At 35.7% G+C, this 20,263-nt stretch overlaps 1 long non-coding RNA gene across 1 annotated transcript; it reads right to left on the minus strand.

Moving 5' to 3' along the window:
- Positions 1–9,080: 9,080 nt before the first annotated feature.
- On the minus strand, positions 9,081–18,424 carry LOC143052562 (uncharacterized). Its single transcript, XR_012971152.1, has 3 exons — positions 18,322–18,424; positions 10,493–10,825; positions 9,081–9,703 (listed from the first exon to the last, which is right to left on the minus strand). It is a non-coding gene; the product is annotated as an uncharacterized LOC143052562 (long non-coding RNA).
- Positions 18,425–20,263: the final 1,839 nt, after the last annotated feature.

Genomic DNA, 20,263 nt, shown 5'->3' on the forward strand with positions numbered 1-20,263 from the left:
AAAGTTGTAAACCCTTGATTTTGGCAAAAAATAATGGAGAGGAACAAATCTTAAAACTAGATATGTAACTCATCATGGTTAACTCACAAACCAAAATTCAGCCCAATATCTGAAGGCGTTTAGAAAAAAAACTCTGTATAACTGTGATTTTCAAGAATTTATCAAAGTTCAAAGCCCGTAATTTCAGCAAAAATTAGCGGAGAGGAGCGGAGAGGAGCAGAACTTAAACTCGATCTGTAACTCATCATGGTGAACTCATAAACCAAAAATCAGCCTAATATCTGAAGGTATATAGAAAAAACTCCGTATAATGGTTTGTTGCGGAATGACGGAATGACGGAATTTCGGAAAGATGGAATTTCGGACAAGGGTTTAAACTAAATGGCTCCGACAACTTCGTTGCGGGGCCATAAAAACGTGTTTATATTCTGTGATAATTAAGCCTGTCTTGTATTTGACCGACATGCTGAATCGGATTTTAACGTGATAGTTACCAAGGTAACAGTCCCCAGGAAGTCATGACACCCCAATCTGACACGTTATTCTACTTCAATCGACACATATATACTCTTACTCTCTAGTGCAGTATACACCCATAGCTGACACGTTATTCTACTTCAATCGACACATGTATAATCTTACTCTCTAGTGCCGCATACACCCTAATCTGATACGTCATTCTACTTCAATCGACACATATATACTCTTACTGTCTAGTGCCGCATACACCCTAATCTGACACGTCATTCTACTTCAATCGACACATATATACTCTTACTCTCTAGTGCCGCATACACCCTAATCTGATACGTTATTCTACTTTGATCGACACATATATACTCTTACTGTCTAGTGCCGCATACACCCTAATCTGACACGTCATTCTACTTTGATCGACACATATATACTCTTACTCTCTAGTGCCGCATACACCCTAATCTGACACGTCATTCTACTTCAATCGACACATATATACTCTCACTCTCTAGTGCCGCATACACCCTAATCTGACACGTTATTCTACTTCAATCGACACATATATACTCTCACTCTCTAGTGCCGCATACACCCTAATCTGACACGTTATTCTACTTCAATCGACACATATATACTCTCTCTAGTGCCGCATACACCCTAATCTGACACGTTATTCTACTTCAATCGACACATATATACTCTCACTCTCTAGTGCCGCATACACCCTAATCTGACACGTTATTCTACTTCAATCGACACATTTATACTCTTACTCTCTAGTGCCGCATACACCCTAATCTGACACGTCATTCTACTTCAATCGACACAAATATACTCTTACTGTCTACTGCAGCATACACCCTAATCTGACACGTCATTCTACTTCAATCGACACATATATACTCTCACTCTCTAGTGCCGCATACACCCTAATCTGATACGTTATTCTACTTCAATCGACACATATATACTCTCACTCTCTAGTGCCGCATACACCCTAATCTGACACGTTATTCTACTTCAATCGACACATATATACTCTTACTCTCTAGTGCAGTATACACCCTAATCTGACACGTTATTCTACTTTGATCGACACATATATACTCTCACTCTCTAGTGCCGTATACACCCTAATCTGACACGTCATTCTACTTTGATCGACACATATATACTCTTACTCTCTAGTGCAGCATACACCCTAATCTGACACGTCATTCTACTTCAATCGACACATGTATACTCTCACTCTCTACTGCCGCATACACCCTAATCTGACACGTTATTCTACTTTGATCGACACAAATATACTCTTACTCTCTAGTGCCGTATACACCCTAATCTGACACGTTATTCTACTTTGATCGACGCATATATACTCTCACTCTCTAGTCCCGCATACACCCTAATCTGACACGTCATTCTACTTGGATCGAAACAAATATACTCTTACTTTATAGTGTCGCATACACCCTAATCTGACACGTCATTCTACTTCAATCGACACATATATACTCTTACTCTCTAGTGCCTCATACACCCTAATCTGACACATCATTCTACTTCAATCGACACATATATACTCTAACTTTCTAGTGCCGCACACACCCTAATCTGACACGTCATTCTACTTCAATCGACACAAATATACTCTTACTCTCTAGTGTCGCATACACCCTAATCTGACACGTCATTCTACTTCAATCGACACATATATACTCTTACTCTCTAGTGCCGCATACACCCTAATCTGACACGTCATTCTACTTCAATCGACACAAATATACTCTTACTCTCTAGTGTCGCATACACCCTAATCTGACACGTCATTCTACTTCAATCGACACATATATACTCTTACTCTCTAGTGTCGCATACACCCTAATCTGACACGTCATTCTACTTCAATCGACACAAATATACTCTTACTCTCTAGTGCCTCATACACCCTAATCTGACACGTCATTCTACTTCAATCGACACATATATACTCTAACTTTCTAGTGCCGCACACACCCTAATCTGACACGTTATTCTACTTCAATCGACACATATATACTCTTACTCTCTAGTGTCGCATACACCCTAATCTGACACGTTATTCTACTTTAATCGACACATATATACTCTTACTCTCTAGTGCCGCATACACCCTAATCTGACACGTCATTCTACTTCAATCGACACATACATACTCTTACTATCTAGTGCCGTATACACCCTAATCTGACACACATCATTCTACTTCAATCGACACATATATACTCTAACTATCTAGTGCCGCATACACCCTAATCTGACACGTTATTCTACTTCAATCGACACAAATATACTCTTACTCTCTAGTGCTGCATACACCCTAATCTGACACGTTATTCTACTTCAATCGACACATATAAACTCTTACTCTCTAGTGCCGCATACACCCTAATCTGACACGTTATTCTACTTTGATCGACACAAATATACTCTTACTCTTTAGTGTCGTATACACCCTAATCTGACACGTTATTCTACTTCGATCGACACAAATATACTCTTACTATCTAGTGCTGCATACATCCTAATCTGACACGTTATTCTACTTCAATCGACACATATATACTCTTACTCTCTAGTGCCGCATACACCCTAATCTGACACGTTATTCTACTTCAATCGACACATATATACTCTTACTCTCTAGTGTCGTATACACCATAATCTGACACGTTATTCTACTTCGATCGACACAAATATACTCTTACTATCTAGTGCTGCATACACCCTAATCTGACGCGTTATTCTACTTCAATCGACACATATATACTCTTACTCTTTAGTGTCGCATACACCCTAATCTGACACGTTATTCTACTTTGATCGACACAAATATACTCTTACTCTCTAGTGCTGCATACATCCTAATCTGACACGTTATTCTACTTCAATCGACACATATATACTGTCACTCTCTAGTGCCACATACACCCTAATCTGACACGTTATTCTACTTCGATCGACACAAATATACTTTCACTCTCTAGTGCCGTATACACCCTAATCTGACACGTTATTCTACTTCGATCGACACATATAAACTCTTACTGTCTAGTGCCGCATACACCCTAATCTGACACGTTATTCTACTTTAATCGACACATATACACCCTAATCTGACACGTTATTCTACTTCGATCGACACAAATATACTTTCACTCTCTAGTGCCGTATACACCCTAATCTGACACGTTATTCTACTTCGATCGACACATATAAACTCTTACTGTCTAGTGCCGCATACACCCTAATCTGACACGTTATTCTACTTTAATCGACACATATACACCCTAATCTGACACGTTATTCTACTTTGATCGACACATACATACTTTTACTCTCTAGTGCTGCATACACCCTAATCTGACACGTTATTCTACTTTGATCGACACAAATATACTTTTACTCTCTAGTGCTGCATACACCCTAATCTGACACGTTATTCTACTTTGATCGACACATATATACTCTTACTATCTAGTGCCGCATACACCCTAATCTGACACGTTATTCTACTTCAATCGACACATACATACTCTTACTCTCTAGTGCCGCATACACCCTAATCTGACACGTTATTCTACTTCAATCGACACATATATACTCTAATTCCTAGTGCCGCATACACCCTAATCTGACACGTTATTCTACTTCAATCGACACATATATACTCTTACTCTCTAGTGTCGTATACACCCTAATCTGACACGTTATTCTACTTTGATCGACACATACATACTCTTACTATCTAGTGGCGCATACACCCTAATCTGACACGTTATTCTACTTTGATCGACGCATATATACTTTCACTCTCTAATGCCGCATACACCCTAATCTGACACGTTATTCTACTTTGATCGACACATATATACTTTTACTCTCTAGTGCCGCATACACCCTAATCTGACATGTCATTTTTCTTTGATCGACACATATATACTGTCACTCTCTAGTGCCGCACACACCCTAATCTGACACGTTATTCTACTTCAATCGACACAAATATACTCTTACTCTCTAGTGCCGTATACACCCTAATCTGACACGTTATTCTACTTTAATCGACACATATATACTCTTACTCTCTAGTGCCGCATACACCCTAATCTGACACGTCATTCTACTTTGATCGACACAAATATACTCTTACTCTCTAGTGTCGTATACACCATAATCTGACACGTCATTCTACTTTGATCGACACAAATATACTCTTACTCTCTAGTGCCGCATACACCCTAATCTGACACGTTATTCTACTTTAATCGACACATATATACTCTTACTATCTAGTGCTGCATACACCCTAATCTGACACGTTATTCTACTTCGATCGACACAAATATACTTTTACTCTCTAGTGCCGCATACACCCTAATCTGACACGTCATTTTTCTTTGATCGACACATATATACTGTCACTCTCTAGTGCCGCATACACCCTAATCTGACACGTTATTCTACTTTGATCGACACATATATACTCTTACTCTCTAGTGTCGTATACACCCTAATCTGACACGTTATTCTACTTTGATCGACACATATATACTCTTACTCTCTAGTGTCGCATACACCCTAATCTGACACGTTATTCTACTTTGATCGACACAAATATACTCTTACTATCTAGTGCTGCATACACCCTAATCTGACACGTTATTCTACTTTGATCGACACAAAGATACTCTTACTCTCTAGTGCCGCATACACCCTAATCTGACACGTTATTCTACTTTGATCGACACATATAAACTCTTACTCTCTAGTGCCGCATACACCCTAATCTGACATGTTATTCTACTTTGATCGACACATATAAACTCTTACTCTCTAGTGCCGCATACACCCTAATCTGACACGTTATTCTACTTTGATCGACACATATAAACTCTTACTCTCTAGTGCCGCATACACCCTAATCTGACACGTTATTCTACTTTGATCGACACATATAAACTCTTACTCTCTAGTGCCGCATACACCCTAATCTGACACGTTATTCTACTTTGATCGACACATATAAACTCTTACTCTCTAGTGTCGCATACACCCTAATCTGACACGTTATTCTACTTTGATCGACACATATAAACTCTTACTCTCTAGTGCCGCATACACCCTAATCTGACACGTTATTCTACTTTGATCGACACATATATACTTTTACTCTCTAGTGCCGCATACACCCTAATCTGACACGTCATTTTTCTTTGATCGACACAAATATACTTTTACTCTCTAGTGCCGCATACACCCTAATCTGACACGTCATTTTTCTTTGATCGACACATATATACTGTCACTCTCTAGTGCCGCATACACCCTAATCTGACACGGTATTCTACTTTGATCGACACATACATACTCTTACTTTCTAGTGTCGCATACACCCTAATCTGACACGTTATTCTACTTTGATCGACACATACATACTCTTACTCTCTAGTGCCGCATACACCCTAATCTGACACGTTATTCTACTTCGATCGACACAAAGATACTCTAACTCTCTAGTGCAGCATTCACCCTAATCTGACACGTTATTCTACTTCGATCGACACAAAGATACTCTAACTCTCTAGTGCAGCATACACCCTAATCTGACACGTTATTCTACTTCAATCGACACATATATACTCTAACTCTCTAGTGCTGCATACACCCTAATCTGACACGTTATTCTACTTCGATCGACACAAATATACTCTTACTCTCTAGTGCCGTATACACCCTAATCTGACACGTTATTCTACTTTGATCGACACATATATACTCTTACTATCTAGTGCTGCATACACCCTAATCTGACACGTTATTCTACTTCAATCGACACATACATACTCTTACTCTCTAGTGCCGCATACACCCTAATCTGACACGTTATTCTACTTCAATCGACACATACATACTCTTACTATCTAGTGCTGCATACACCCTAATCTGACACGTTATTCTACTTCAATCGACACATACATACTCTTACTCTCTAGTGCTGCATACATCCTAATCTGACACGTTATTCTACATCAATCGACACATATATACTCTTACTCTCTAGTGCCGCATACACCCTAATCTGACACGTTATTCTACTTCAATCGACACATACATACTCTTACTCTCTAGTGCCGCATACACCCTAATCTGACACGTTATTCTACTTCAATCGACACATACATACTCTTACTATCTAGTGCTGCATACACCCTAATCTGACACGTTATTCTACTTCAATCGACACATATATACTCTTACTCTCTAGTGCTGCATACATCCTAATCTGACGCGTTATTCTACTTCAATCGACACATATATACTCTTACTCTCTAGTGCCGCATACACCCTAATCTGACACGTTATTCTACTTCAATCGACACATATATACTCTTACTATCTAGTGCTGCATACACCCTAATCTGACGCGTTATTCTACTTCAATCGACACATATATACTCTTACTCTCTAGTGCCGCATACACCCTAATCTGACACGTTATTCTACTTCAATCGACACATATATACTCTCACTCTCTAGTGCCGCATACACCCTAATCTGACACGTCATTCTACTTCAATCGACACATATATACTCTTACTGTCTACTGCAGCATACACCCTAATCTGACACGTTATTCTACTTTAATCGACACATATACACCCTAATCTGACACGTTATTCTACTTTGATCGACACATACATACTTTTACTCTCTAGTGCTGCATACACCCTAATCTGACACGTTATTCTACTTCAATCGACACAAATATACTCTTACTCTCTAGTGCCGCATACTTAACGGATTGCAGCAACATTGAGACCAATTTTAAAGTCTTTGGTTCTGTAGGTCGGGTTTGAACCCACAACTTCTCTCATTCAAGGCAAACGCGCTACTAAAATAGTCCAGACTCGTTAGTGCTGGTTGTGAGACTTGTATCATTTCATCTATTAAAAAGACTTGTATTAATTTGTATTTATATTGCGATTAGCCATTTCAATTGATATTTTATAGATTTCCGTTCTATGTTGTGATGTTACACTATTTTTCCAGGTACGGGCGAAGGTTGACGCCTGTTAAATCTTTTAAATCCACTGCATTTGTGTACCTGTCGTACGTCCTGGATGAATGTTCAGAACTTGTCGTTTGTCGATGTGGTTCGTAAATGTTCCCCGTTTTTTATATATATTATAACGTTGGTTTTCCTCTTTCAATGGTTTTACACTAAGTAATTTTTGGGACCCTTTATAGCTTGCTGTTCGGTGTGAGCCAAAGGCTCTGTGATGAAGACCGTACTTTGACCTTTAATGGTTTACTTTTACAAATTGTATCTTTGATTGAGAGTTGTCTTATTGGCACTTATACTACATCTTCTAAACAGGTTAGAATAATTAAAAGTTTTTAAGTATAAAAAAGAAGATGCGGTATGATTGCCAATGAAACTACTCTCCAAAAGAGACCAAATGACACAGAAATTAACAGTACGGCCTTCAATAATAAGCAAAATCAATATCGCATAGTCAGCTTTAATTAATCCCGAAATGACAATGTTAAACAATACAAACGAGAAAACTCGTCCGATTGATTTATTATAGAGTATACTTATAAGAAAATTCCTATTCCAATTTAGGAATATAACTGTTGTTATCCATTCGTTTGATGTGTTTCATCTTTTGATTTTGCCATTGGATTAGGGACTTTCCGTTTTGAATGTTTTCATCGGAGTTCAGTATTTTTGTGATTTTACTTTTGAATTATTTCCGCATTTTTCATGTCAGTACAAGTTTTCCTCATTTTTGAAGGCTGTACGGTTGCCTTTATTTACTTACATCCATGTCAATTGAACTCTGGGTGAAATTTGTCTCAATGAGACAACTCTGCATCCAATACAAAATGTAAAAAAAGTGAACAATTATAGGTTAACTGCAAGCCTGGTTTTTATTGTTTGCTCTTATGTTTAGCATTTAAACGATTGTCCAAGGTAAGAAGAGGGTTGAAGAGTGTTCACACAAACGACTCACACAAATGTTCCAATCGAGGATGAGAAGTCGAAAACGCATTATGCAAGACATGAAAGACCCATGACAGTATTTATTTCTTTCAAAATAAACTCTGTAATAATTCAATAAGTCAGTTTTAAACTAGGTATCCCCTCCCCTAATACGGCTAGTAATGTTTTATAGTTCTATACAAAAATAATATACGGTTATCTAAAGTCGGTTAAACATTAAAAGATAAAAACAGATAATTATTTGTTTATTTTATTGAAAAATATAAAGCATCTTTTAAACTATGCTAACATATGCATTTTTTCATGAGTTCTCGTTGTTTATAAAATGTTGCTTTTTTTTAGATAAAGAAATTGACAAGCTACATGTACTTGGAACAGTAACTTCAATAACATATTATATTGGCTTATTGTTGACATGGTTTAACCCTCCCTGTCCTTGAACTGCCCAGCGTAGTATTATAGGCCCTTCTTTGACGGATTTGAATATGTTGTCTAAAATGCATGCCTGATCGCTGTTTGTCAAATAAGAAGCATATAAGGAAAATTTGTATAGGTATAGTATTTAAAGATGGAACATCTGCTAAGTTATGCTAAAATATGCAGATTTTTCATGATTTCTCGTCGTTTATAAACATAAAGGTTTCTTTTCAGATGAGGAAATGTACTTGCATCTTGTAACAGTTTGGACGACGCGTCATCACGGTGAAAACCGTGCTTATTCATTACTTCAATAACGTATTCTATTGGCTTATTGTTGACATGGTTCAACCCTCCTTGTCCTGGGACTGCCCAGCTTAATATTATGCCTTCATTGGCATGTCTGAATATATTGTCTAGAAATATTTCCTCGTATTCTTTAGGAATATGCTCGGCTACTTCAATAGAAATGACCCAATCATAAACTGGTAGCCCAAAATGTGGAATAGTAAGGTCCATATATTTAACATTTCCTTTGCTCTCCTCTTCAGTAAATGGTCCCCCGTCGTATGAATCGTACGACTTTATCTTTCCTAATCCTAAAAGTTTTGTTTTGTATTCACCAGTTCCGTCACCAAAACTTGCTACACTTTTACCCTGTAATAAGTCCGACAATGCCGGAAGTAACGTCTTGTCTGCTCCCAGATGTTGACCTCCTCTACTACAATATCCCCCGGCCGCTGCGGTACCTTTCTTTCTCTACAATAGAAACAAATAGAAACAATATGTTCACATATACATTCCGCTCAACCTTTTTATAGTAAAATTGGTATAGTAAATAAATAAGAAGTCAAACAGATAAAAAGACTATAGATCTAACGAGTGTGTATCACTAAATGTGGTGGGGAGATACATGTACCGCATTTTTGCGCCTGTCCCGAGTCAGGAGCCTTTGGCCTTTGTTAGTCTTGTATGATTTTTTATTTTAGTTTCTTGTGTATAATTTGGAGTTTAGTATGACGTCCATTATCACTGAACTAGTATAGATATTTGTTTAGGGGCCAGCTGAAGGACGACTCCGGGTGCGAGAGTTTCTCGCTGCATTAAAGACCTATTGGTGACCTGCTGTTGTCTGTTCTATGGTCGGGTTGTTGTCTCTTTGACACATTCCCCATTTCCATTCTAAATTTTATATTATATCTATAGACATTTTGTTTTGTTTACGACTTGTTGCTAGTATAAATACACGTTGGATATCGGTTAATATTGAATTCTGTGGAAAACCAAACGAAAAGAGAGGGTTAATATAAGTCGGGACATATAAATGTTGAAAATATACAGCACAGCCATATCTTTTGACCTTTACAAAAATAGCAGTGCATAAAATCTTTCCATTCTAGGATAATTTTTTTTAGGAAACTTCATAGAAAAAGTGGCACAGAAGTGTTTTAGCCCGTAAACGGAATTTTTATAGGAAATTGCATTGTCTATATTTACTGGCGTGCAACCTACAGTAATGCACATGTGTTTTTATTTATATTTATTTACCTCACACTGCAGTACCCCGATTCTTTTACTCAATTTATTAAGCATTGCTGATACTGCATTTCTCTGTTTTCTGATAACATCCGTGATATTGGAATTGCTTTGCATTGATCCGATAACTGGTAACACATTTATGGCACTATCCTGCTCGAATCTTTTGACATTCGTTTCACCTTGACTCAATACTTGGACGTTATTGTCACTTTGAACGACTGTTTTGTCTCCACTTCCGGCCACCAAGTAGAATACATTAAACCCAATGAATACACAAGCTGCCAGTATGAGCACTTCTCGTATGTTTAGTTTCGGCATGTTGTTATGTCCTACGTTGAGTCTCTGAAATTAGAAAGAAATAGATAAATCATATTTATTTACAGTTATGTATACACGAAAAAGGGGTATTGTCGGGTTTGTGTCTACGAGACAGCAACCCGACGACAAGAATAACAAATAGACGTGCAGCCGTCAACAAAACACGAGTTCTCAATACGCAACATAGAACAAACAAACATAGCTATTCTCAACACTAACGAAAAACTTCGTCCCAATCATTCATATTCATGTAACTAGTATTCTAAAGACATAGACAAAGTTGTTTTTACGCTCTATTTAGGGATATTATATTTTTATGCCCCATTTATGGGCATTATGTTTTCTGGTCTGTGCGTCCTTCCGTCCGTTCGTCCGTCCGTTCGTCCGTTCGTCTGCCCGTCCGTTCGTCCTACTTCAGGTTAAAGTTTTTGGTCGAGGTAGTTTTTGATGAAGTTGAAGTCCAATCAATTTGAAACTTAGTAAACATGTTCCCTATGATAATATGATCTTTCTTATTTTAATGCCAAATTAGAGATTTTATCTTATTTTCATGGTCCACTGATCATAGATAGTGCAGATGGGGCATCCGTGTACTTGGGACACATTCTTGTTCGGTCTGTTCTTCCGTTCGTTCGTCTGTCCCGCTTTAGGTTTAAGCTTTTTGTCAAGATAGTTTTGGGTGCAGTTAAAGTCCAATAAACTCCAAACTTAGAACACACATGTTCCATATGATATGATATTGTCTCTATGTCATTTCATGCACTTTGGTTTATGACAATATAGATTTTTAAAGAGCTATTCTAATTGTAATGCCAAGTTAATTTGAAGGTATGGACCCAAATTTCACGGTGCACTGAACATAGAAAATAATAGTGCGAGTGTGGCATACACATTCTTGTTTTAATTCTAGATTGCTCTAACAATTATACAATGCGTTCCATCAAAGTAAGTTTTTTTTCCTTTGATAACCCTCTTTTCCTTAATTCGTACGTCTAAAGTATGTACGTATTATAAACCTGTTTGTCATATTAAGGTACATATGATTTTTTTTCACGAGACCAATGCTAGTGGCTAAGTAGTGAATATTACAATTCTTACATTATTATTATTGTAAGGACATAAAAGAGTATTTGTATCCTGAAGATTTGTATGTCCTAACATAATACCATTTATAATTTAGTACCCGTACACATTTGCAATATGTTTAAATTTTCTAAACGTATGGTATAAATTCTCATTCTCGCATGTTTGATACCATTGTTCTATTGTGTCACTGGTGGTGGATTATATGCTTGCAACTAGCGTTTATGAGTATTAACAAGAATGGATTATACATTTCATTAATAATTTAGAATATAGAAAAGTGCTATTGACCATGAAAGCGTAGAATTTCATGTTCCTTAATGTGAAGAATGAAATTCAATGTAAATCCTGTTCTTTGTAAGGGGTTATCCATTTGTTTAGGCCTATTTACATTTCAAAACACAGAATATCTAGTGAAAAAAAACTATTATGACGGGTGCCCTTTATCAGGTCGAGAACTCTAGATTTCCTGACGTCAGAATATATTTGCATAGTTTTTTACCAAAGATGGCCTTGAAAAACTGATCAATCAACTCAATGAGCTACAATGCATTGTGGGCTACTACGAGTTTACTATTACTTGAAAACACGTAGAATTAGTGGAAAAAGTGTCAACTAATATATAGTGTCTGGGATTCTCAAAATAAATGTTTTGTTCTGCGAAAATGTTTATTGTGAAATAATAATTATAACACAATCTTCAATTTGCATGCTCAGATTAAAAAAGTATTGTTTACGAGCTTCGAGCTTCACTATTTGACATTCTTTTACGCCTTGTTAAAGTAGTTGAACAGTTTTGTTCAATTGTTATACATTGTATCTGTGCTATAATTTAAGGCATGAAAAAGTGAAATTTCAGATGAAGTGACCACTGTCCAGTATGTTATTTGTTTAGCTCTTTAAAACCTGTATAATATCATTTTAAAACATTTCTGCCTCGAAAAATCACGAAAACTGGCACTGAAACACTTCTATCTGTACTGGATGTGTAAAATTTTTATCAGGACCTGAACTAAAAGAAAGATCATCATAATATTCAGTATGCGTAAAAATAAGTGTTAAAAATTAAAAACGGGTAGGAATTGTGCTTGATATTTGAATGATGAAGACATAATCTTTCAATCAGTTTAATTAAGGTCTGGAGCTGGCATGTCAGTAACTGCTATAGAAGTCCTTTGTTAATTTGTGTATCATTGTCATTTTGTTTCTTTTGTTACCTATTCTGACATCGGACTCGGACTTCTCTTAAACTGCGTTTTACTGTGTACATTGTTGTGTGTTTGTTTATTCTACATTAGCTAGAGGTATAGGGGCAGGGTTGAGATCTAAAAAAACATGTTTAACTCCGCCGCATTTTTGCGCCTGTCCCAAGTCAGGAGCCTCTGGCCTTTTGATTTTAATTTTAGTTTCTTGTGTATAATTCGGAGTTTAGTATGACGTCCAACACGTGTTCCTGGTTGATTGTAAACACGTAGTAGTCTATCATGCATTGTAACTCATTTATTGTATTGGTCAAAAACCCAGGTAAAAGTAAATTGCGTCACACGTAAATAAACAATTACATGTGCTAGGACATAAGTATGCTAATTCATGCATTTCCATATAAATTAGTGTTCCCGACCTGTTTATAATTAAGCTATGAAAATTTACTTTTGATATCTCAACTTCGATCCTTAAAAACTCGCAAACTTAGAACTATTGGAACAGAAACATTTAAAATTTTACATAAGAACAGTCATACGTAGTTATCTTCATGACTTAATAAATATCAAAACTCAGACAAAAAACCTGAAGAGGGACAGACGGACGAACGAGCGGACGAGCGGACGAACGAACGGACGGACGCAGAGACCAGAACACATAATGCCCATAAATCGGGCTTAAAAAAAACCAACTACGCCCTCTTTATCTTTTACTTATGTTTACATTGTGTTCTCAATATATATGTATATTGAATTTGTATATGTACATGTAGTTAAATAAGAAATAAAAGTAATTTAGTCCGATATTCACGGATGGCAGACTGATTGAAAGCTGTTATTGACCGATATACATGTATAACTTGAATATAAAAAAAAGATCCACACCACATATAGCTCAATATATATATATATAGCTTAACAAATAGTATTTTATATAGCTTTCATTGCAATGTCTGTGTTGTGTTTCTCGTTCAACTTAATTACAGATTTGGAAAGGTTACAATTTTATTACATTTACCTTCTCTCTTTAAAATGATGTATATTCTACACACATAAAAGTACATGCTTTTACCTGGATAAGTACGGGTCGATATTACATTTAAATGAACAACTTGAGTTGTATAATACCAATACTTCGTAATGATAAATATTATTTCTGGTTAAATTATAAATGATGTAGTTCTACCATCATACGTTTTTTTTAGTCCGATAGTCACGGATAGAAAGTTCATTTTGACAGACATGTAACTTGAATAAATAAACTGTCAACACAGAGATATGTCTCGCCTTTTTGTAATTTTGATTATGCAAAATAGCAATACTCTTACATCTTACACAAGTTATGCAAATATTCAAAGTCAATGAACCATGACTGAGTTATATGGCATGTAAATGAAATGTGCCAATGCTAATACAACTGCATACCAAATACCATTGACTTGTTATAAGTCATTTCCAAATCTAAATACAAACATGAACTTGTAAACTATGTAAAAGTTTCAAAGTCAATGGACCATGAAGAGGGGGTGGGGCTATATAATCTCCATGGAAACAATTCGCCTTAAACTGATATAATTACAAACTAATACATGTAAACTAAGATAAGTTTCAAAGTCATTAGACTCTGACCTGACTAAGGGGCAAGGCCAATTATTCTCCAGGGAAATGAGATGTGCCAAAGCTTATACAACGGAATACCAAGTAACATTGACCTACCACAAATGGTTCCCCTTGAACTGACCTTACTCAAACTAATACATGATAACTTAGAATTTTTTTTCAAAATCAATAGACAATGACTGAAGGGTGCGGAGCCAAACTATCTCGATGGAAACGAGATATGCCAATGCATATACAACTGCATACCAAATATCAGTGACCTACCACTTGTGGTTCCCCATAAACTACACATAATCACAAACTAATACATTGTTGACGCCGTCGCCGCCGCCGACGCCGGAAACAGCATACCTATGTCTCGCTTTTTGACTCCGTCCAGGCGAGACAAAAAAATAACAAGAATGTGTCCATAGTACACGAATACTCTATCCGCACTATCATTTTCTATGTTCAGTGGACCGTGAAAATGGGATAAAAACTCTAATTTGGCATTAAAATTAGAAAGATCATAGCATATTAGGACACAAATGTACTATGTTTCAAGTTTATTGGACTTCAACTTCATCTAAAACTACTGCGGCCAAAAACTTTAACCTGAAAACCGGGACAGACGGACGGACGACCGTATGGACATACAGACGAACGGACAGACCCGAAAACATAATGCCCATAAATGGGGTATAAACATATCCGCATAAGGCCTTTTTTTATTTTATGTCATGTAGGGATAAAGAACTACAGTCTAAGCATTCCAGTTAGCTGATTTATACGAAATACGAAATATTTTATTAAAGAAAGCTTATAATAATCCACATAACACATGTAAACACACAAAACGTATATGGAAGTTCATAAAGTAAATTGCCATTTTGACCTTTTTAAATTGCATAAATCAATTCTCTAAACTATATAAGAGATTAGTCTTCCTTCGTTGGCTGTTAGTAAATATTAAATGCATCATACGGCTTATTGGGTTGTATGAAAATCAATGTAGGATGAAAAAAAAAACTTAATTCAAATAGGTGTAAAGGTGGGGGGGGGGGGGGGAGGGGGCTGGGGGTAAAAATTGCTGCAAGTTTATTTAATTGACATCGATTTTATATATATCCTTATTAGTCAATCAATTTTTACCAAATTACGTGTAGAGAAGGGTATGGGGGTCAATGAAAAAACTATATGAATTCATTTTTTTTGTTATCCTACATTGAAATTTTGATGTCGTCCCTTTTTGGTAAATATGCCGCGGAAAATCAGTGAGAGATAGATAAACAATTATAAACTGTCCGCTTACAATTCATCACCAATCGGATTCACATTCTTAAGACCGCTTATCGGTACGGTATTAGGTATCATAAGTACTTGGGGACAGGACACATTTGTTTTGCCCTCACCTTTTCCCCCAAAATATATTATACTAGAACACACCCGCGAAATCGCGGGCATTCAAAGCGTAGTTTAAAGTATGTAAAGTGTTGTTGGAAGAATTTTGTAAAATATTTAATGACTGGAGAATTTCAGCAAAAGTATCATAAGTCATAGGTTAATGGGGACAGGAAAATGCTTTTTTTTTCATCCCTCCTCCTTTATTTCCAATATTCCCATTTTTTGGTTTTCTATCAATTTCAATATGAACATACATTTAGTATGTTATGAACATTCAAGTAAGGAGCCTGTAATTCAGTGGTTGTTGTTTGTATATGTGTTACATATTTGTTTTTCGTTCATTTTTTTGTACATAAATAAGGCCGCTAGTTTTCTGGTTTGAACTGTTTTACATTGTCAGTTCGGGGCCTTTTAAAGCTGAGTATGGGCTTTGCTCGTTGTAGAAGGTCGTATGGGATTTGCTCGTTGTTGAAGGTCGTACGGTAACCTATAATTGTTAATATCTGTGTCATATTGGTCTCTTGTGGAGAGTTGTCTTAACATGGCAATCATACCACATCTTCTTTTTTTGTAATCAATGATTTTTGTAAAAGATTTAATGACTGGAGAATTTCAGAAAAGGTATCAAAAGTTCACATGAATATTTTTAGCGCTTATCTGTTTATTATGAACATTCATTTCTATATAAATATAGTGTACATGTATTTACTTTACTAATCGATCCATAGTGGTCATTGATATAGTATACAGACCCTCTCTATTTAATAAACTCTATGACTGCCGTGGTAGTAAACTTGAAAATGATAGCAGATAGAATTCTGAAAATACACTTTATTCTTTGTATATGTACGTTCAAAGTATACAGAAAAACGCAAACCGGAAGTCTAATCTTACTTAAAATTTCGTCCAATGACGGGACAATATCCGGATGCCTTTTTTCTCGTTTTTCTCCAAAAATAAGTCAATCTGAATAATCGTATGAATGAATGACAAATGGCACTATGCACTGTACCTGTAGGACACAGAGGCGTGTTGATCAATTAATTGTGAAAAGAAGAGAAGCGACACCCAAAATGAGGTCTTCTCGTTTAATAGTATAGATAGAGATATCAGTGACCGCTGTGGATAGTAATCTTTGAATTGATAGCAAATAGCAAATAAAAAAAATTGTAGTATATTTATGTTCTAATAGTACAGAAAAACGCGAAAATAATTGAAGTTAATCAAAACGAAAAAAAATACGGATTTTGGAAAAAAAAGAGCAGGGCAAAAACAAATTGTCCTGTCCCTCAGTACCTATGATAGGTAGAGCACAGATCGAAATCTAGTCACTAAATTCGAGGATCTAGAAGGTGTACTTGAATTGGTCCATTTTTATTTTGTTTTAACCAATTTTAATTCATAACCTTGTTTTAAGGAAATTATTAAAAATTGAGAATTGAAAATAGAAATGTGTCAAAGTCAACAAACCTACCAAAAACCAGAAAACAAATAAAGGGTCAGAAGGCCACATTTGATCTTCAACACAGCGAAGAAAATTCCTCACATGGAGGCCGTCTTAGACTGCCCCTAAAAGAAATGTGCACAGGTTACGAGCAATAATTTTATATCTATTAAGCACCGACTTGTCAAATATTGTAATACAAAATGTACAAGGGGTAATGATGTGGATTTCGACCATTTTCCTTTTTTCTATAAAATTACACACATTGTGTTAAAATTGAGCCATGATTTGAAATGGGGAGTGTTTCAAAGAAACAACAACACTAGCAGAATATACATCACGTTGAAGGTGGCACTATTTGAAAGAAGGAAGCATTGAAAAATGGTACACAATTCTTAATTTTCGAAGCATAATTAATTGCAACTGTTTTCCTTAGGGATGCTCATGTTATAAACCGGTTTGAATATACCGTGTTTACCTGTTTACAGTTGAAATGTCACATACCCCCACCCTTAGTCTAGAGAACTCCCATCCTTTCTACAGCATTACTAAGTTATACAGTTCAATTTTTCACACACAAGGCCAATACAGGGACTAACAACCAACCTTCGTTAGAAAGAAGAGAAAGAATAAAAGAAATAAATTTCGTTTAAATACACACAACTAAATACACACTTTTCTTGTCATTCCGCTAGAATGGAAAACACACGTCAATATAATGTCATATCATATATATAGTACCATTGTCTTACTATACACAGTCTATACGTATGGTTATTATTACTTACGTTTGTCAACGTTCATCCATGGAATGTATCGATCACGTCAGCCATCTTTATGAACGCCTATAAGTTGATCGGCTGTTCAATATACGGGTAGCTACATGAATTTTATGGGTGAATAGGTTTTCATAATAGCGATTAAAAATAGTTGTAAAAAACTATTTAAAGGAAGGTATAAATAGGTTTCAGGTGGTTGTACTTGAATGAATATTTTAGCTTTTAAATTGTTAAATTAAATTGATTTATGAAACAATACTAGATGAATTTTATGAAGGAAAGATGAAGAAATCAACAAACATGATCATTCAGACATTTTAAACATTATGTTTAAATTTATGATTTTCTTGGAATATTTATTCGAAACCGATATTATTTTTTTTTGTGACCGAATATATCATCTTTAATATACATGTATATCCCTGAGTCTATGCATGCAATATCGAAGATCAATAGTACATAAAAATATTCTGCAAAATTTAACACGATTTCGACTTGTATTAAGTAATGAGATATTTAGAAACACATTTATTATTCGCTTTAGAGATTCTATTACTAGGCGTGTCAGTCGGATCGATTAAATGACATTAAAACTGTTTAATTCAGCATGAAAACATTGATATATAATATAACCAGTAGAGATAGATATAAATGGATCTATTTAAAAATCCATCTATAATTATTAAATTGGTCATTGTCCACTAATATAGACTAGTCCCTATCGTGGACGGGCCCGCGTGGACAGTGTGTTATCTTGCATTTTTTTTTTACCCCTTCAAATTTTATTTCATCAATGCCTCATGCAGTCAAACAGCAAGTAGGGGCATGCATTTCAAACTGTAAAATAGATTGGGTCAGTAATTTTAAAGAAAAGTAGAGATTTGGTCCGACTGAAATAGATTAAAAATTAGCATTTTGGAAGCTGTCAAAAGATTTCAAATCCCCTTGGCATACAATTGTTCTTATTTGAGTTTAAGCTGATGAAGTTTTCTGTAATTTTGATAAAAGGAGTAGGTCCAGTAAGACCCCTTTTTGGCCCCAAAATATAGCAGTTTTACAAAATTGTTAAAATGTAAACTTTTAGTTATTTATTGTATAGTAGAATGGTTCTGTTACATAAATATGGGCTGTTTTGACAATACAATGCACATATATTGGGTACTAGCACCAATAAGTCATGCTAAATTACTGAAATCTTAACAATTCCAGCATTTTACTTAAATTTTAGCCGGTTTCCGTGTAAAACGGAAGTGGCCGCATTCGTGTTCATCCAAAATATTGAAATGGAAGTTGTATTTGATGATAATACATAACATATATAAAGATTGAGGATGAACACGGATGCGGCCACTTTCGTTTTTGACAAAAACCATCTGAAAAGTGACATTTTTTCGCATATTTGGTAGATTTTTCATATTTGAGCTTGAATCGGATCGTTTTGAATGACTGAATAAGTTAAAATCTTTCACATAAATTAATTGAATCATATGAAATAGACACTTAAGTGTTTAAAAAGTGGTCAAAATCTTTCGTCAGATGAAACTGAAATTTGAGGCCAAAATCGGTCCTTACCGGACCTACTCCTTTGTCCCAAAAGTAGTACAATACACTGTAAACATATTATTGAGAAAGCTCAGGAGAGATTTTTTTAATTTACATTTATTGTCTTAAAAAAATGCACTTGTAAATAATTGTGTTCTCAGACCAACTGGTTGTTCTTGAATAACAGTTAACGTTGGAAATGAGATCAGATCTTTGACTGGATACTTGTTTTTTTTATTATGCTCTATTAATGATAATCTGAGATGACCGAGTGTTGATCAATGTTTTTCTGTTGCATAATATAATTGTTCGTTTGTGTAATCAGAGATCATAATTCTTATAACAAAATCTCATTTCTCCTAAAGGGCACTCGCACCAAGTCCTGTAACATATGACTTCATATTTATAT

This window comes from Mytilus galloprovincialis, chromosome 11, assembly GCF_965363235.1.
Source record: "Mytilus galloprovincialis chromosome 11, xbMytGall1.hap1.1, whole genome shotgun sequence".
NCBI classification, from domain to species: domain Eukaryota; kingdom Metazoa; phylum Mollusca; class Bivalvia; order Mytilida; family Mytilidae; genus Mytilus; species Mytilus galloprovincialis.